The sequence below is a fragment of the Camelus bactrianus genome, chromosome 6, assembly GCF_048773025.1.
Source record: "Camelus bactrianus isolate YW-2024 breed Bactrian camel chromosome 6, ASM4877302v1, whole genome shotgun sequence".
Lineage (NCBI taxonomy): Eukaryota > Metazoa > Chordata > Mammalia > Artiodactyla > Camelidae > Camelus > Camelus bactrianus.
Genome location: NC_133544.1, coordinates 54,540,873 through 54,557,805, shown reverse-complemented (window position 1 = coordinate 54,557,805; position 16,933 = coordinate 54,540,873). Strand labels below are relative to the sequence as shown.

General features: G+C 41.2%; 1 long non-coding RNA gene across 1 annotated transcript in view; it reads right to left on the bottom strand.

Moving 5' to 3' along the window:
- The window catches only part of LOC105075240 (uncharacterized), a 331,910-nt gene extending 316,877 nt beyond the window's left edge, over positions 1-15,033 (bottom strand). Inside the window, exons 1-3 of the long non-coding RNA XR_012507554.1 lie at positions 9,887-15,033; positions 9,168-9,226; positions 7,528-7,634 (exon numbers count right to left, since the gene is read on the bottom strand). This is a non-coding gene — a long non-coding RNA (uncharacterized LOC105075240). The remainder of the gene's footprint in view (positions 1-7,527; positions 7,635-9,167; positions 9,227-9,886) is intronic.
- Between the last annotated feature and the right edge of the window lie 1,900 nt (positions 15,034-16,933).

Genomic DNA, 16,933 nt, shown 5'->3' with positions numbered 1-16,933 from the left:
GTCTGGCGCAAGAGAGTGTTGGCAGGGAGGGCTCAGTGCAGGGATATGTCTGCAAGAAGGAAACGCTACCCTCTATTGAAACCATTTACTCAGGTTTACCAGATACAGTGGAGTTTAATCATTTCTCTTACTCAACCTCTGCAGCATTTGACACTGTTGAACATTTCCAGCTTCTGAGAATTCTCCATAATCTTGGTTTCTAGGACTCCCCACTATCCAGCTTTGTCTTGGAGTTCTCACTGCTCCCTTGATAAACCCTGTTTTCTTCCCCATCTGTAGACTTGCTGACCCCACTAGCTCTCTCTGCTCCTGCCTTCTTCCTCAGTTGTCTCAACCATCCCTTTGGATCCCAGATGTCACTTCAAGTCTTTATTCTAACTGCTGGCAGAACATATCTAAATACAATTAAATAATCACAAAAGTTATCATTAACATAATTGTCTAGTCCTTCCCAGTTTTCAAGTTTCAAAGTGCTCTCCCATCTATTATCTCGTTTCTTCAGAAAGAGCAAGTACAACCCCTATTTAATAATTATAGACACCGGAGTTCAGAGACATATTCAAGTCTGAACTGATCTTGTACCCAAAACTCACTTTTCTTATGACTATTAATGGTGAAAAATATCTTGCTCTCCAGGCCAAAAACCATGTACCACTTGACCTTGTCTTCTCCCCACCTTGATTTCTCTCCCTAAGTGATGTGGAGTCATTCTCCCAAGTATGTTAGGTTTGTGTTCTTTGGTAGGCTCTGCACAGCACCTCACTGTTATCAAAACAATGAGCTGGCTATTGTCACCCAAACTTGGTTTATCAACCACCACTGCCTATCCCAGATTAAAAACTTCCATGCTGAAAATCCTTGTAGCCCATGAGAAGAGAATGGCAGGTTTTCAAGAAACTACCCCATGTTGTTTGCATCCTGAAAGTTTTCACTTCACTCATCTTTTCAGTTAAAAGGACCCAGTAGTTCACCAATCCAGTCACTTATTACCCCCCATATGCCAGCTATGGCAAGGATGGGTGACAGGAGGACCTATGCAACATGACCTTTGCCCTCAGAGTTTATGGTCTAATGAGAGACATGTCCATGTGTCATGGAAAGAATGTTCTTAGGTTTTAAACTGTAGTGCACACCTCCTTTGCCAGGGGCTGTAGGAGTGGCAGGGCGGATCACAGAGAGCCAACCCTTAAGGAGCCATAAATAATGGCAACACAGGATTCATCCTGCCCACTGGGTTTCAACCATATTCCTAGACTAGTGGCAATAGTAAGCTCCAGGTTCTGGGCCCAAGCCCCTCCTGCAGCGACCAAGCAGGGCCTCTGATGGCTGAGCTGTTCCAGGAGCAATGAGGGGATTGTTTTTGGGTAAAGGAGAAAGAAAAGGGGAAAGTGGGAGGCAGGGGCTCTGGGGACAGCAGAGGAGAGAGCTCGTTCGCGGGGCAGAGAAAGGGCTGGTCTGATGGGTTGGTGTGGGAAGTAAAGGGATCAAGCAAGGCCACTCAATGAGTACAAACTAAGGAAAACCCTCCAAAAGTGTTGCACAACGTCTCGAAACACAGAAAGTGCTTGGTATAATTCCTGTGCATTTTTTACTATAGCAAATATAGGCACAAAAAAGAAAACAAACCTTCATAATAGGATGATTATCAATATTTCCTCCATACTCTGTGGAATAAGAACAGAGTTCAGCAAATGCACGTGCTTCCAAAAGGGGTAGGATCCACTTGGGGGTTTCCCTCAGCAATGTGATGTGTAACGGTAAATACGTACCTTACCAATTGGTTAAAATATGGCTAAATATGGCAAGTGATTTGAAAGGAGCTACAAGGAAGCTGATTTAACCACAGCGTTCATTCGTGCATAGGTGCATTCAGCAAATTCTTATGGAATGTTTACTAGGCACTAGGAACAGACGCCTGATTTCTAACACTCCTGTTTTGTTTGGTGCCAGGTTACCACTAGCAACTTCTGAGAATGCCAAGCAGGGGATGAGGTGACACTGGTGGATAAGGAAGCCTAGTGTCAGCTGAAATAAAGGCAGGATGCCAGTGCTCTCTGTGGTTTCCTAGGAGATGAGCAGCAGGCAGCAAGGGGCTTTTCCCCACCACACAAAGGCTGTACTGACAGCACAGCCTGTCCCCACTCTGACCTCAGGTCTTTAAGGAAATGAATACTTGCTCCCTCTTGCAAAAGGCACACCCCATGGCTGCTGTTCACATGCTTGTGGGACTGGAAGGATGGCATGGGCTTTCCCTTTTCTCACCAGAAGAAAATGAAGAGTTCATCCAGATACCCAGACCGACCAACCAAATGGGGGCCAGGGCTGAGGGGTGAGGGAGGGAGAGTCAGACCGGGAAAGGACATAACCACAGAGGAGCCTTCGGCTTGAGAAGTCGAGAAGTCAGTGGCTGAGGAGGCAAGGAGGCAGAGGCACCTAGGGGGCTGGGAGAAGAGGAAGGCAGGGAGCAGTGTCTGGCTGGAAGGGCGGGGTCCTGCAGGCAAAGCCAAGAACAAAGGCCAAAGGTATCCTTTCAGAGCCCGCAATTACAAGCCCACTCGTCTCCCTAGCAAATGACTGTAAACCAGAGGCCCCACTTAAGCTTCACATTAAGACCTCCTGCTTCCTCTAACTCAATCTAACTTTCAAGTACAGATACAATAATCCTTTCACGTTTAGTCTCCTTTATGTTGCAAATAAAAGCAGGCCTTGTCCAGTGCATCATTCTTTGTAGCCTTTACAATACCCTCTATATAATACAGAATAAAATTTATCTTAAAACTTTGCTATGGGGTGAGAAGAGATAGACTGGGATTTCAAAATTGTAGAATAGATAAACAAGATTATACTGTATAGCACAGGGAAATATATACAAGATCTTATGGTAGCTCACAGAAAAAAATGTGACAATGAATATATATATGTTCATGTATAACTGAAAAATTGTGCTCTACACTGGAATTTGACACAACATTGTAAAATGATTATAAATCAATAAAAAATGTTAAAAAAAAAAAAAAGCTTTGCTATGAAAAGTGAATCATTTTGACAGGTGATCATCAGTTTTAGGGTGCTGAACTTTTCAAGTCTAAAATCCACATGCAGGGGTTGTGTGAGTGTAGCTCAGTGGTAGGGTGTGTGCTTAGCGTGCATGAGGTCCTGGGTTCATTCCCCAATAACTCCATTAAAGGAAAGAGTAGAATAAAACTATTTTTAATTAAAAAATGCATATGCAGGAGATTTGGCTACTTTAGGGAGCTATTTGAACTGATCAGCAGTTCACCTATGAGACAGAATTCTACAAAATAATCATTTGGTAAAAATTAAAATAACCTCCCTTCTATGACTCTAAAAATTATATCAAATAGGTTTTAAACTGTGCTGTTTCTTCTAGACATAATTTGATCAACCTAAGGTCCTGGAAGAACTTGTCCAAAACTTAAGGTGGAGGTGGTTAAACTATTTGCTTAAATTGCACATCTGCTCATTAAAGCTAATTAGTGTTTTCTGTCATTAATGCTAGCATGCCGAACTTCCTACTGCTAAACTTCAGTCCTATCTGGAACACATATCACACAGGCCAGGGATTTAGGAGCAGCTGCTCTGTATCATTATGTCACATTACATGTTATTATAATTTTATAAACTATATGCATGATTAAAGCTGGATTGATTATCTGACATTGCCCTAACGAGTTCTAGGAGCCAGTGTCTCCGATGCTCACTAAAAATAAACCTTTATGCTAGTTGACTACTAGTGCTGAAATTCAACCAGTGTCAACACACTCTGAAGACCTGTCAGAGTTGTCTTTAAAAAATAAATAAATAAAAATAAATAATAAATAAATAAATAAAATTTGATTTAGGATACTGATTTAGGGCTGTTTCATTTTACACAAGGAATGTATTCCTAAAGATTTTATATAATTTAAAACATTAATTCAAGACAGAGCCTGGCAAAGTGTGGTCTTTATTTTTGCCTATCTGATAAAGAAGAAATGCCATGTAGCAATACTTAAAGGCACTTTGCAACTTAGTAACCCAGCCACTTTTAGAATATGTGGTTCTTGATTATTTTAAAATTTGGGAAGATTCTCATTGTTTCAAACTTTGCATAGAAAGTGTGACTTAATGTCTTTATAATGTTCTGTCTCAAACTTACATCATTCGAAAATACATTAAACATGATTACATTACATAAGCAACTGTAGGAGTTTATAGAAAAGGAAAAGAAACTGAAGGATACTCATTAAAATAATCTAACTTACCCACCAATATAATTTTTCCTTCGTGATATTTGCAGCATATATGATAAACAGCCAGTATGCTGAATAATATACAAAGAATTCTTACAAGTCAACAATAAAAAAGATAAACTGGAAAATACTCATTAAAATAAAATCTGGTTTAGGCAGCAAATATTTTTCATTCATAATGTTTGCAGCATATATACTGCTCTACGAGTCTTCTCCCTTTCACTGTACCTCTTAGACATCATTCCATTTTAGTCCAAAATGGACCCAATTCATTCCTTTCAAAACCTAATCTATTGAATGAATGTAGCCTGATTTGTCTAATCCCCTATATGTGTGCATGGAGGTACCCCAATGCCTGGAACAAAGGAGGTGCTCGAATATTTGTTGACTAGATGAATGTTTGTAAAGAGAATGATGGAGACCCACAACCTTGTCTGCAATAGGTGCTCAGAATAAGCCTACCCAAAATGTATCACTTTTGCACGAGGACTTTTTTGAGCTAAAGGCTATCAAGCTCCTGTGGGCTCAAGAGAAGCTACTACTGTTCCTCTGCTAACTAACTAGAAGAATTTAAATTGGATGTTTTTCCTAGAAAAGAGTTACTACTGCAGGTAAATTTTATCTAAGTGGCACGATCTGTATGTCAGGGCAAAGATCTCACTACCAAACGTCTACTCTTCTCATCCTGTAAATGACCCTCCTGCCCTTGGAAGTCCCAGGCACCTGGCCCATTCCTTAGCTCAGGATGGTGCATGTACTTCATTTTACCTTTCTGTCTCTGACCCTCTCAGTGTGTGGGGTTCACTAAATTAAACTTGATTTTCTCGTGTTAAAGTGTGATGTCAAGTTAATTCTTAGGCCAGCCAGAAGTACCTAGAAGGGTAGAGAAAAGTTTTCTTCCTCTCTGACACTATGATGTTCTCTGCAATCTCCCAGAAGCTAGAAAAGCTAGGATTACCTGGTGGTCCAGGTAATCCTACAGTGTGTCCTTAAAAAATACGTAACAGTTACAGCAACTAACCTTGAGGGTGAGGAGACTGAAGGAAGAGGAGGAAAAGGCCACTTTTTACTTTACATAATCCTGTATTCTTTGGTTTTTCTTACAAGCACGTACTGCTTTTGTGATCATAATTGTAGAGGTAGGGAGCAGAAAGCTTGACATCACTAGAAAGATACTGGTAAGATAAGCAAGTATATGTCCTACAACCTGCTATCTTTCGACTTACTCTCATTTTAACTACTTCACTCCAGCCATTTTGTTCGGTCCCAGTGCAATCCAGGAAAAACTTCAAATTAGCATCCGTACGACTGCCTGACTACATTTGTTTACATTAACAATTCCTTCCACAGCTATTTTCCTAGGTCTGCAAATGTTGTCTTCAGTAACAGGCATTTTTGATTAAGTAAAAACTCCCATTCCTTTAACCCATAAAGTAGCTAATGCTTTTAATGTGGTATGATGTCAGCGTGATGTCTAAAGTTGAGATGTCCTTTCTTTAAGTGGAGGACTGACCCAATGACAGTGGTAGGAAAATTGGCACAAAACAGGGAAATTTCTGGTTCTGCTGCGCTGGTCACTGCCAGCCCCTGACCTTCAGCTGCTGCCGTGACGAGGCTGTGAGTCTCCTTAACTCTCCCATCATCTCCCATCATCCCCACAGAGACTATCTCAACCTAACCTTTCACTCTACACCACTGAGGTACCCCAAGAAGCAGGGGAGTCAGTCTTCCCTTGAGGCTCAGGGCTTGCATAGAGCCTGAAGGGGACAGCCAGAAGAACAGGCACAACATTTATTTGAAACCTCATTCTAAATTTGCATTATATTCCAAAAATATATACTTGATTTGTTTCAATATTCATTTCAATATATAAGTACTTGCCCCCAAAATCTCCCCCAATGAATCCAATGTTCTAGGAAGATAGGAACTGTGCCTGTGGTGGTTTCAAGTGCCCCCAGCACATACACCAACTGACATTCAAGTCTAAAACCCTGGCCACAGGCCTCTCCCACTTACCTTCAGCTCAGATTTGATTATCAAAGTCTCCTGGCAATTCCAGGATTCCAGGACCTGCAAGCTTTAATCAAGCACTCCCGCCAGCTCCTAAACATATGGCCGGCCTACTCTTTCTGCGCAGAAAGCACAGGGGGCCTCTATCTCCTTCTGTGTGTGGTATGGGCTCCTCTGCCATGCTTTCCAGAACCTCCACAGTTGGACTGCACCCTCCTGCTCTCCACTCCTGCTGGCGGCCCCAGGCTCACAAATGGCTTCTCCGTTCACAAACGCTACATGCTTGCTTCCATCTTAATGCCTGGAATTTCTTTCCCACTGGCCTCTAAAATGTCCAAATCATGTTTTTCCAGACCCAACTTAAATTTTCCTTCTTAAATTTAATGATTCCCTGCTCTTTCAAAATGTAGTAACAGTTCCAGTCTGTGCCAGCCATTGGGTTCATCACTTGTTGTTGTTGTTTTTCCCCTCACATTTTGGGTAATGTCTTAACTCTGGTCCCAAAACCCCCTCCCTAAACCATCCCAGTAGCCCCTTTCCTTCTCCCACTCCCCAACCCAATACCAAGTCCTTGTTTTGGTCCTGGTTGACCTTGGTCCTCCAGGCCTTCCAGAGGCAGTAACCCTGGCCCTGAACCCCACCCCAATCCTGCTTTCATTTCACTCCTCCCTGGTGCCCACCTGTTGCTGCTGCCAGGTGCCAAGAGGCTCTGCTCCCTGGCTGGGCACTCTCATGTAGCCTCCTCATGGTAGGCTCTGGCTTCCAACCTTCCCAGGCAGATGGAACATTCCTAACCACATTTCTGCATCCTCTACAACTCAACCAAATGAATTAAACTGGTGCTATATCAAGGTGCGTGAATGGTGACTCAAAGATGGGCATGCGGGACCTCCATTAAAAGAGTGCATGGTCTACTGGAGAAAACAGTCTGGAAAAGGCAGTGTTTTCCTGCCCAGGATGTAATGGTGTCAGAAGGCAGAAGACATGACATGTGACCTGGGGCTCAAAGGGTGTATCTGATTCCCCAGTTAGAAATGGGGAGGAAGGTGATACAAAGGGACATTCCAGACAGGAACCTGCCTAAGCCAGAGGCACTGACGACATGAAAGTCTGCAGTCCCTTCAGAATAGCAAGCACACCAGCTCTATTAAAGACTGAGTTTTCCCTCACAAATTTTTCTAATTACAAAATATTTTCCCAGTTCTAGATAAAAGAAAACCTTTTATAGGAGAGAATTTGGGCGTGTTCTCATGCAAATACTTACCGGGCGTTAAACATTATCCTTTGAAAGTAGATCCTTTTTGTAAATACCACGAAATCAATTAGAGAATAATCCAGTGATTCACATGGTTTACCAAACTGGTTCATGCTCTATGGAATGAGTGAAAAGGATGAGGAAATGAGTCATCTTTCATGCTCTGTGGAGTGAGCAAAAAAGTAATAAAACTGATCTTCTTGGCCCACAAAGGGATTCAGAAGGCAATTTTAAAAGTTACTGACCAAGCTGGAACTATAGGAATTATCTTAGACTACTCCCTCAGCTCCTATCTTTACCTTAAATTACTGACCAAGATCTCTAATCATTTCCCTAACTGCTGAATGACTCCATTGTCCTGGCCACCTCATTCCACTCCTTCCCAGTCCCTAACACAGGTTAACCATTGATTCCTACCTGAACGGACCAAAGATAGATCATGACTAATATGTATTTTGATTGGGTGGAGGATGGGGAAAACCAGGTTGTCATTTTCTACCTTGATGAAAAATATTCAATTGTTACATTTTTGTAGAACACATGGAAATGTGGACTATATTTCACTCTGTACCTATACGGTTCACATATTGGATAGTTATCACATTTCTGAGAGTTATAAAAGTACTTTAGGATACAAACTACTATATATAAAAGAGATAAACAACAAGGTCCTACTGCATAGCACAGAGAACTATATTCAATACCTTGTAAGAACATACTATGAAAAAGAATCTGAAAAACTATACATATATAAAAGTGAATCACTTTGCTATATATCTGAAAAAAAAAAGTACTTCAAGTCCCTCTAGGGAGGAAGGTGCACACTTCCTCGGACACCTTCCACAGTGGCCCCCATCCCATTTGTGCACATAAAGTACTAGCCTCATATCTCATCTTCCTGTCTTGTCCCCAAAATCAATCCTTCCTCACTACTACTAGAGTCAACTTTCCAAGAATCTTTTCATGACTTTTCATCATCTCAGCATGGTGGGCAACATTTTTCATGCTTCTGCTCTGCCCTCTCTCCCCGGAACACACTGAACTATCACTGCTCTCTGTGGAACGCTCTTTCTCACTCCCCTGGGCCTACATAAAAGAACTATTATTCCATGCCAGGAATCACCTGAGTCCCCACTCCTGCTTCTCCTGGTGACCTCAAGCTCACCTTTCAAGGACCAGCTCCCTGGTCTCTTCCTGCACGTACCTTCACTCTCTCCTTCAGACCCCAAGCAGCCCTCCCTCCTCCACAAGGACAGAGCCCCTCGCTCTCCCTCCCCAGAGCACCTGCCACCTGCATTGTCACTGCCACTGCACTGTTTGCTGCCCCACCATTCAGTGAGCTCCTCAGGCCCCTTCATCTTTATGTCCTCAGCAGTGCTTGGGACAAAACAGATTTTCCACAAATGTTTGTTGAAGGAATAAATATGAGAATGAAGAGCTCTGAGAATATTTTAGCAACAACAGCACCAGAAAAATAAGCACACAGTTTCCCAAAGTCACTGCTATTAAGAATAAAATTAACTTAAAAAAATTAATGGAGATACTGGGGATTGAACCCAGGACCTCATGCATGCTAAGCACACTCTATCACTGAGCTATGCCTTCTTCCCAAAAAATTATTTCCAAAAATCATAGCAGATTATACTTACATTGGATGTTGCAGGGTGAAAGTCTTTTTTTTCTTCTTAATACAAAGTGATATCATCTCCTGATTTTAAAAATATTTAAAATGTGTCATACTTAAACACCTAATAGTCCTGCCTAATTTAAGCCAGAAATTATCACCTTCCTCTTTTTGCTGCAGCCTGAAGTAAAGATAGAAGTCAGAAAGTATAAAAATGTGATGAGTAGCAAGTCTCAGTGCTAATGTCCTAGCAAGATGTCAGCCTCCTGAAAGGAGAGTTCATTCAGATGAACACCCCCAAGTGTCTGCTGCCATGTCCATGCCCCCAGGGTGAGCCACAGCCACCCCATACCTCCCCAGGAGACACCCAAGCCCAGCAGGTTATATGCACATTACGGCCACCAAGGAGTCCAGTGTGACTTTCTTCAGGGACAAAAGAAAACCTTGCACCAGGAAGCAAGAGGCATGTAAAGTGACATTGAGAAGACAGAACAGACATAAACAGAGGGAAGACCATGCGGAGACACAGGGAGAAGATAGCCATCTATAAACCAAGAAGACAGACCTCAGCAGAAACCAACCCTATCAACACCTTGATCTCAGACTTCTAACTCCCAGAATTGTGAGAAAACAAATTTCTATTGTTTATGCAACTCAAAAAAAGTCTTTGATGACTAGCCAAAAAAAAAAAAAAAAAAAAAAAAAACAAATGTCTAATTTACTGATATCATTTCAAGTACTTACTAAGATATACATCAAACCAACAAGCTAGGAGACTTTTGCCTTCTCTGTTGGCTTCTTCCTTCAGCCTTCTCAGGTCAGCCCAGCTCAGAGCTGACTGGGTGAACTTCATCTATGTGCCGGTCAGGTGTTGTCCTAGGCAAGACCTGCCTGGACCCTGAAGAGCACTCAGTCTAGTCTGAGATATATTTCCTGGATGTAACTGCTCCAATGAAGGGCCCAGACAGGAGGCACCCCGCCCACTGAGGAGCACCACCCATTCCCAAAGGAGCTCATTTTGTCACTTTATTTCATCAGCAGGCCGCCCTTGACTTTCATGACTTATTACTCCCACAGAACTTTCATTTTTCAAACTCATATTGATGCCTTCAAACCACCTTTTATGAACAGAATTCCACTCTTACCCAGCTTGACAAGTTTTCTATCCTAGTATTTCCCATCCCAACCAAGAGAATCTTGCCATTTTCTAAGCATGATTTGCTCATTCCCAATTTAGTGTCTCTATAAATGCCAACCTCTAGAAAGCTTCTCCCCCAGGAAATCCAATGTATTCTTCTCCTATCAGTCAGGGGTTCTCATCCAGGGGATATTTTACCCCCCAGGGGGTATTTGGCAATAGCTAGAGACATTTGTGGTTGTCAGAACTAAGGGTTGCTACTGGCATCGAGTGGGTAGAGGCCAGGGGTGCTCCTAATATCCTACAATGTCTAGAACAGCCCCACACATGAAGAATTATCTGGCCCCCAAATGTCAACAGTACCCAGCCTGAGAAATCCTGCTTTGAGTTGAGTTTTTGTTTATTTACAATGTTGTGTTAGTTTCTCACGTACAACATGGTGATTCAGTTATATATCCACATATTACTTTTCATATTCTTTTTCATTATAGGTTATTACAAGCCATTAATTAGAGCTCCCTGTGCTATACCTTAGGACCTTGTTGTTTATCTATTTTATATATAGTAGTTTGTATATGCTAACCCCAAACTCTTAATTTACCCTTCTCCCTCCGATTTGTGGACTTTTTTTTTTTGGTGGGGGGGATTAGGTTCATTTATTTAATGGAGGTTCTGGGGATTGAACCCAGGACCTCGTGCATGCCAAGCATGCACTCTACCACCTGAGCCATACCCTCCCCGCCATGTGGACTTTTTAATGATGGCCATTCTGACCGGTGTGAAGTGATATCTTATTGTAGTTTTGATTTGCATTTCACTGATAATTAGCAATATTCAGCATCTTTTCATGTGCCTATTGGATATCTGTATATCTTCACTGGAGAAACATCTGTTTAGGTCTTCTGCCCCATCTTTTTGATTAGGTTGTTTGTTTTTCTGTTATTGAGTTGTATGAGCTGTTTGCATATTCTAGACGTTAAGCCTTTGTTAGTCACATCATTTGCAAATATTTTCTCCCAGTCCATAGGTTTTTGTTTGTTTATGGTGTGTGAAAGCTTATAAGTTTAATTAGGTCCTATTTGTTTATTTTTGTGTTTATTTCTATTGCCTTGGTAGACTGCCCTAGGGAAACATTGCTAAGATTTATGTCAGAGAATGTTTCACCTATGCTCTCTTCTAGGAGATTTGTGGTTCTCTTCTGTCTTATGTTTAAGTCTTAAGTTAAGCTTCAAATTCATCTATTTGGATTAGGAAAGTGCTCACTTCAGCAACACACATACTAAAATTGGAAGGCAACTATGCTCACCACTATACCACCAACGCCTCAAAATTGGAATAGGAAATATTCCCAAATTAACCATACCCAACTCTGATCACGCCCTTGCGCTGCATTACCCCAGAAGGTACAGGGTCTCTATGGTAACTTAGATGTGAGGATAAGAATCCTAGAGTCTCAGGATCAAATAGGACTTTAAAAGTCATATAGTCTAGGGGGAGGGTGTAGCTCAGTTGTAGAGTGCCTGCTTAGCATGCACGAGGTCCTGGGTTCAATCCCCAGTACCTCCACTAAAATAATAAGTAAATAAATAAGTAAATGAATACCTAATTACCTCTCCCCACCAAAATAAAATTTTTTAAAAAGTCGAATAGTCTAACCATTTCCTTGCCCACACTGCTATGTAAACATCTGTTGCATGCAAAAAAGTTGTCTTTCTTCAGCTAGATTGTAAGCAGTTTCGCTAAGTCCTTATATGCTCGTGCACTCTGCACATGTTTACTGAGCACCTACTATGTACCAAGCACTATTCTAGGCACTGGGGATACAGTGAGAATTAGACATTATCTTTGCTCTTGTGGATCTTAAGTTCAGTGGGCTAGACACTTTTTTAAATTATATAACTTCCATTGTGATGATCGTTCTAATGGGAAGAACATGGTTTAGCTGATAACAGGAGCTCCTAAGCTGATCTGAGACATCAGACAAGGCTTTCCTGAGGATGAGACATTTAAGCACACATTAGGCATTCAGTTAGTATTTGCTGAATAAATAAAGGTGAAGCATGAAGGATAAATAAAAGTTACCCAGGTAAAGTGTACAGAGGTAGGAGGGGGACAGCAGGGAAGCTGAGTGGCTGAGGGTTTGAGGCACCGATGAGACATCAAGACAGAGAAAGCATGTGATCCATTGGATGTATGTGTCTGGAGCCCAGAGAGAAAGGCTGGGACCACACCCAGGGGACTTCCAACTCCAACATGTAAGTCAGGAAGAGGAGGAAGAACCAATGAGAGATGAATAAGGGGAGGCCAGAGACACGGGCAGAAAACCAGGAAAGGGTATGTCATAGAAGAAAGCTTTTCAAGCAGAATCCAGCCAGCTTGCAAGACTGACCAGGAGGCCCATCCTTTTGCCACCCTCATCTCCTCAGTGCTGGGACCATACAAGTGTCCTAGAGGATGAGCAAACTATTGTTTTTTCATTTTGGATTAGCATAGAATCCTTCTTCCTGGTGAATTTTGTACTTCCAAATTAACCATATTATCCTGAATAGCAATCAAAGTTAGATTTTGTGCATGTGTTTATCTATGACCCTCAAATTGTAAAAGATAAATTCTACCTAATCTCAGATTCCTTTTAGGCCTCAGTGTCCCAGCGCTCTACCAGTTTAGAGTGTCAAATGGGAAAAGTTTGGGGTGAGGATTTCAGTGGCTTAATGAATAAAAGATGCATCTAACAACATGCAGTTAGATCTTGATTATTTGGGCTAGTGAGGGGTAGGAATCCATGAATAAAATTAATGGAATCTAAAACCCCAAGTTCAACCTTTTTCCAATTAAACACTTATTTTTAAAAAATTACTAAATAGTAGGAAATCTTGCAGTAATCTCACTCTCAGTTTCCTTTCACTGTCATCTGGAAGGGATGAAGTTGTAAAGCTGTCTAGGTGGGGGGAAATTAATAAGGTGCCAGATAACCTAGAAAGTGAGAAATCAACTCCTCGATAATGTTAACTGCAGCTACCACTTATTGTTTCAGATTAGATCCTCAAAGAGTGCTTCCGTTTCTCATTTTATAAAGTCAGCTTTCACTGAATATTTACCCAATACAAGACACATGCTAGAATTATGAAATGAGAAAGAGAATGTCTTGCCCTGAGGGGTCTTAGATTCCACCACCAGTGAGACGACAAGCTACAAGGCTGAATGCAGTAAGTCTAACAGAATCACAGATGAAATGGTGGCACCCAGAGGAGGGAGTAAGTCATTCCAACATGTGTGGCACCCAGGAAAGGAAGTGGATCAGAATGGGCTTCATGGAGGATGATCAGAAATAAGGGAAGAACATTCTAGGTGAAGGAAAAGCAGAAACAGGACTTTCCAGTTACTCTGAGAGCCTGAGGTAAAACTCATAATTGACTTGGCTAAAATGTGCAGATGCATGAGGAAATGCTGGAAGAGTGGGTAAGAAAATCTGTTAGGATCAAAATGTGGGAGAGCTTGAGGATTTTAAAAATGGGCTGTATCTTTTCAGGAAAATGGGAAAGTTTCTGAGAACTGAAGTGCCTAGATTGGCTTTGTGAGTTAGGAAGAAAAATGTGGCAACAACGTAAATCATGGGTTTAGGATAAGAGAGACCGGAGACAGGGAAAACCCAATTATGCATTATCGAAGTGACCTAGCTCAGGACTGTCCATCATGTTTCAAGGAACACTAGTAAGATAAAAAGAAAGTTGGGGGAGGACAATATTCTTGGAGAGTTATAATGCATATTAGCATATTAGCTGCTCTTAGAAGTCCTGCATTAAATACCTAATTTTGTTCAATCCAGTGTCCCAAACTTTTTGACTAAAGCTCTTTGTTGTTATGGTAGTGGTTGTTGCAGAACACCTATGAATACTGGGCAAGACACTAGGGTTAAACAGGGTTTAATCTGTGAATCGCAATTCAGATAGATGATGAGACTCTGAACCAGGATATAGCAATATCAGATATAGCAATCAGCCCTATATTCGTAATATGATGATTTCCTCAGTTCAGTTATTTCTCTTTATATCCTGTACATAGGAAAAGACAAAGTTGAGAATTTGGGGCCACATCAGGAATTGGGAGTACTGGGTTCTGCTGGAGGGGCAAGGAAGTGAGATGAGAGGCTAAGGACAAGAGGATTGGTTCAAAGGCTATATAAGGGGGACGGAGGGATAAATTAAGAGTTTGGTATTAATACCACTATGTATAAAAAAAACAATAAGGACCTACTGTACAGCATGGGGAACTCTATTCAATATCTTGTAAAAACCTATAAAGGAAAAAAATCTTAAAAAGAAATATTATATATATATATCACTTTGCTGTACACCTGAAACCAACACAATATTGTAAATTAACCATACTTCAATTTAAAAAGTAAAAAATAAAAAAAGACTGTATAAGGAGCTGTTTGGCACCAGGACTTATCACCACCCTGGAAAGCCAAGTGGCTTTCCCTTTACCCCAATACTGCAGGAAACAGGAAGTAAAGGCAATTTTTAACTCCAGGAAAAAAATAATGTGGAAGAAAGGAACTATAACCACCTTGCACTGCTTAGTTCAGCCATAATAATGTAATTATTTAATGTTGACTTTTAAGAAGAAAGCCCGTGCTATATTCATATTGAGAGGAGACAGGGTATAAGAGAGCTCTCGGTCCTTTTTGACCAGAGAGGAAATAAACACTATTATCTAAAGTGACAAGTCAAGAATCCTATTATTTAGATGAAAGTGAATGCCAGAAAAAACAGCTAAAGTAGAAGAAGATGCTTCTGGGTAGTAGCATCACAGCTAGGGGAGGAAAACACTGTTTTTGTTGCATTTTAATACTACCTTGTTCTTAAAACAGTTTACATATTAACTTAATAAAAATAAAAATTAAAAAGTTCTAAGATTTGCAGTGATAAAAAGCAAACCTTCATGCATTACCTAAAGATGAAGATCATTCTTTTATTCAAGACACATTGGCAAAAGCCATCATCCGTACTAGTCTGGATCATCAGTGTAAAAGTTCTCTCGAGATCCCCAGATAAAAGCTACTTGAAGGCGCAAGATATATTTTGACAGTGATTCTCCCTATGAATTATTTATCATATTTTTATATAGTGGAAAACTACCTTGGCAACTGGTGTATCATGGTTACACTGTGGTTGCAGTTAATAGTTATTAAGCAGGGACTGCTATATTTGATTCAATAAAATAATTCTGAACCAGAAGCTGAAGGCTGAAAAGCTGAAGTTGCTTTAGAGAGCAGCTTACCATAGTACAAGGAGAAAGGAGATCTGTGGCCCTCATACCTAATCCTTATAAAAGCTGGCATTTCTCCACGAGCATAGGAATCCTGTGGCAAGCACACTACACCTGGCAACTTAACACCCAAGAAAAAGTGATTTCACTTGAGTCTTTAAAGTGATTCATGTGAGCTATTCCAATGGCAACACAGACAGATTACACACCAACAAAAGTAGTTTAAGAGGCCAAGAGTTCATTTATATATAAGACGGCTCCTTTTAAACTCTGTGAGTTGAAAGATGCATGACTGTTGCTTACCTGTTTGCCTTTTACTTAAGGATCTTCCAGGAAAGCACCAACACACTTTCCCATGACAGCTTATGCCTGGAATAAGCTTCGGTCACACGCCTCCACAGCTAAAGGAGAGGCCTTGCTGGTGAAGGCTGGGCCAGAGATTCTGCAAGAAGCTCAGAACATGACTTACGGCTCTATGTGAAGACGTGAGATAGCCGATTTTGACACATATGCAAATGACTTCCCCGGCCGTTCTTCACTGATGGAGCAACACCTGGAGTCAGAAGCACTTTTCCAGTCCTAGGGACTCAGGCGATGGGTGGTGCTTGATACCTCTACCTTGGATGTGCTGAAAGAGTGGCAGACTGAAAAAACTTTGGGGTGAGCAGCCCTGATGACTCACCTGTGAGTTCCCTCAACATCACATACCAGAACTGGGACGACAAGGGAATCTCTGAAAGGCCTGGCATGCTAGAAGTTCACATCCCAGATTCATAATGGATGATTACATACCATCCCATTACAGACGTCAGTGGCTGATGCCGGGAGCACGGAAGCCCACCAACCACAGGCTTCACGGAGGGGAACCTGTCTTCATCAGACCCCTCTGCCTTATGTCTCCAGATCCTGCCTTATTGTAATGTGAGCACTGAGAAAGTCAAAATTTGGTTAGGACAGAGAAAATTAAAAATCTGCCTTGCATTGCCCAGGTTGGGATAACAGACACGGTTAAAAGCAGCTGCAAAATAACAGGAAAGTGTTTCTCCCCATGACACATTACAGCTGTACAATATCAAAACAACACCCTTCTTTGCATTACTGCTTTCTCCCTCACTGAAAGCTTTTGTTCTCTAAAATCATAGATTATCAGAAACTTTGCTATTTGAAATTATATCCGTGAAAATGAAACATTCCATTCCTGACTGAGAATCCAAGTCACTCTGACCCAGAGAGACAGCCTTGATTTACCATCGAGGTGCAAAGCTTCAGGAAAGGGGCTGTCAAGAGTTAATTTAAAAATATATATATATACACACACACACACATATATATATATATATATGTGTGTGTGTATATATATATGAAAAGAATCTGAAAATATA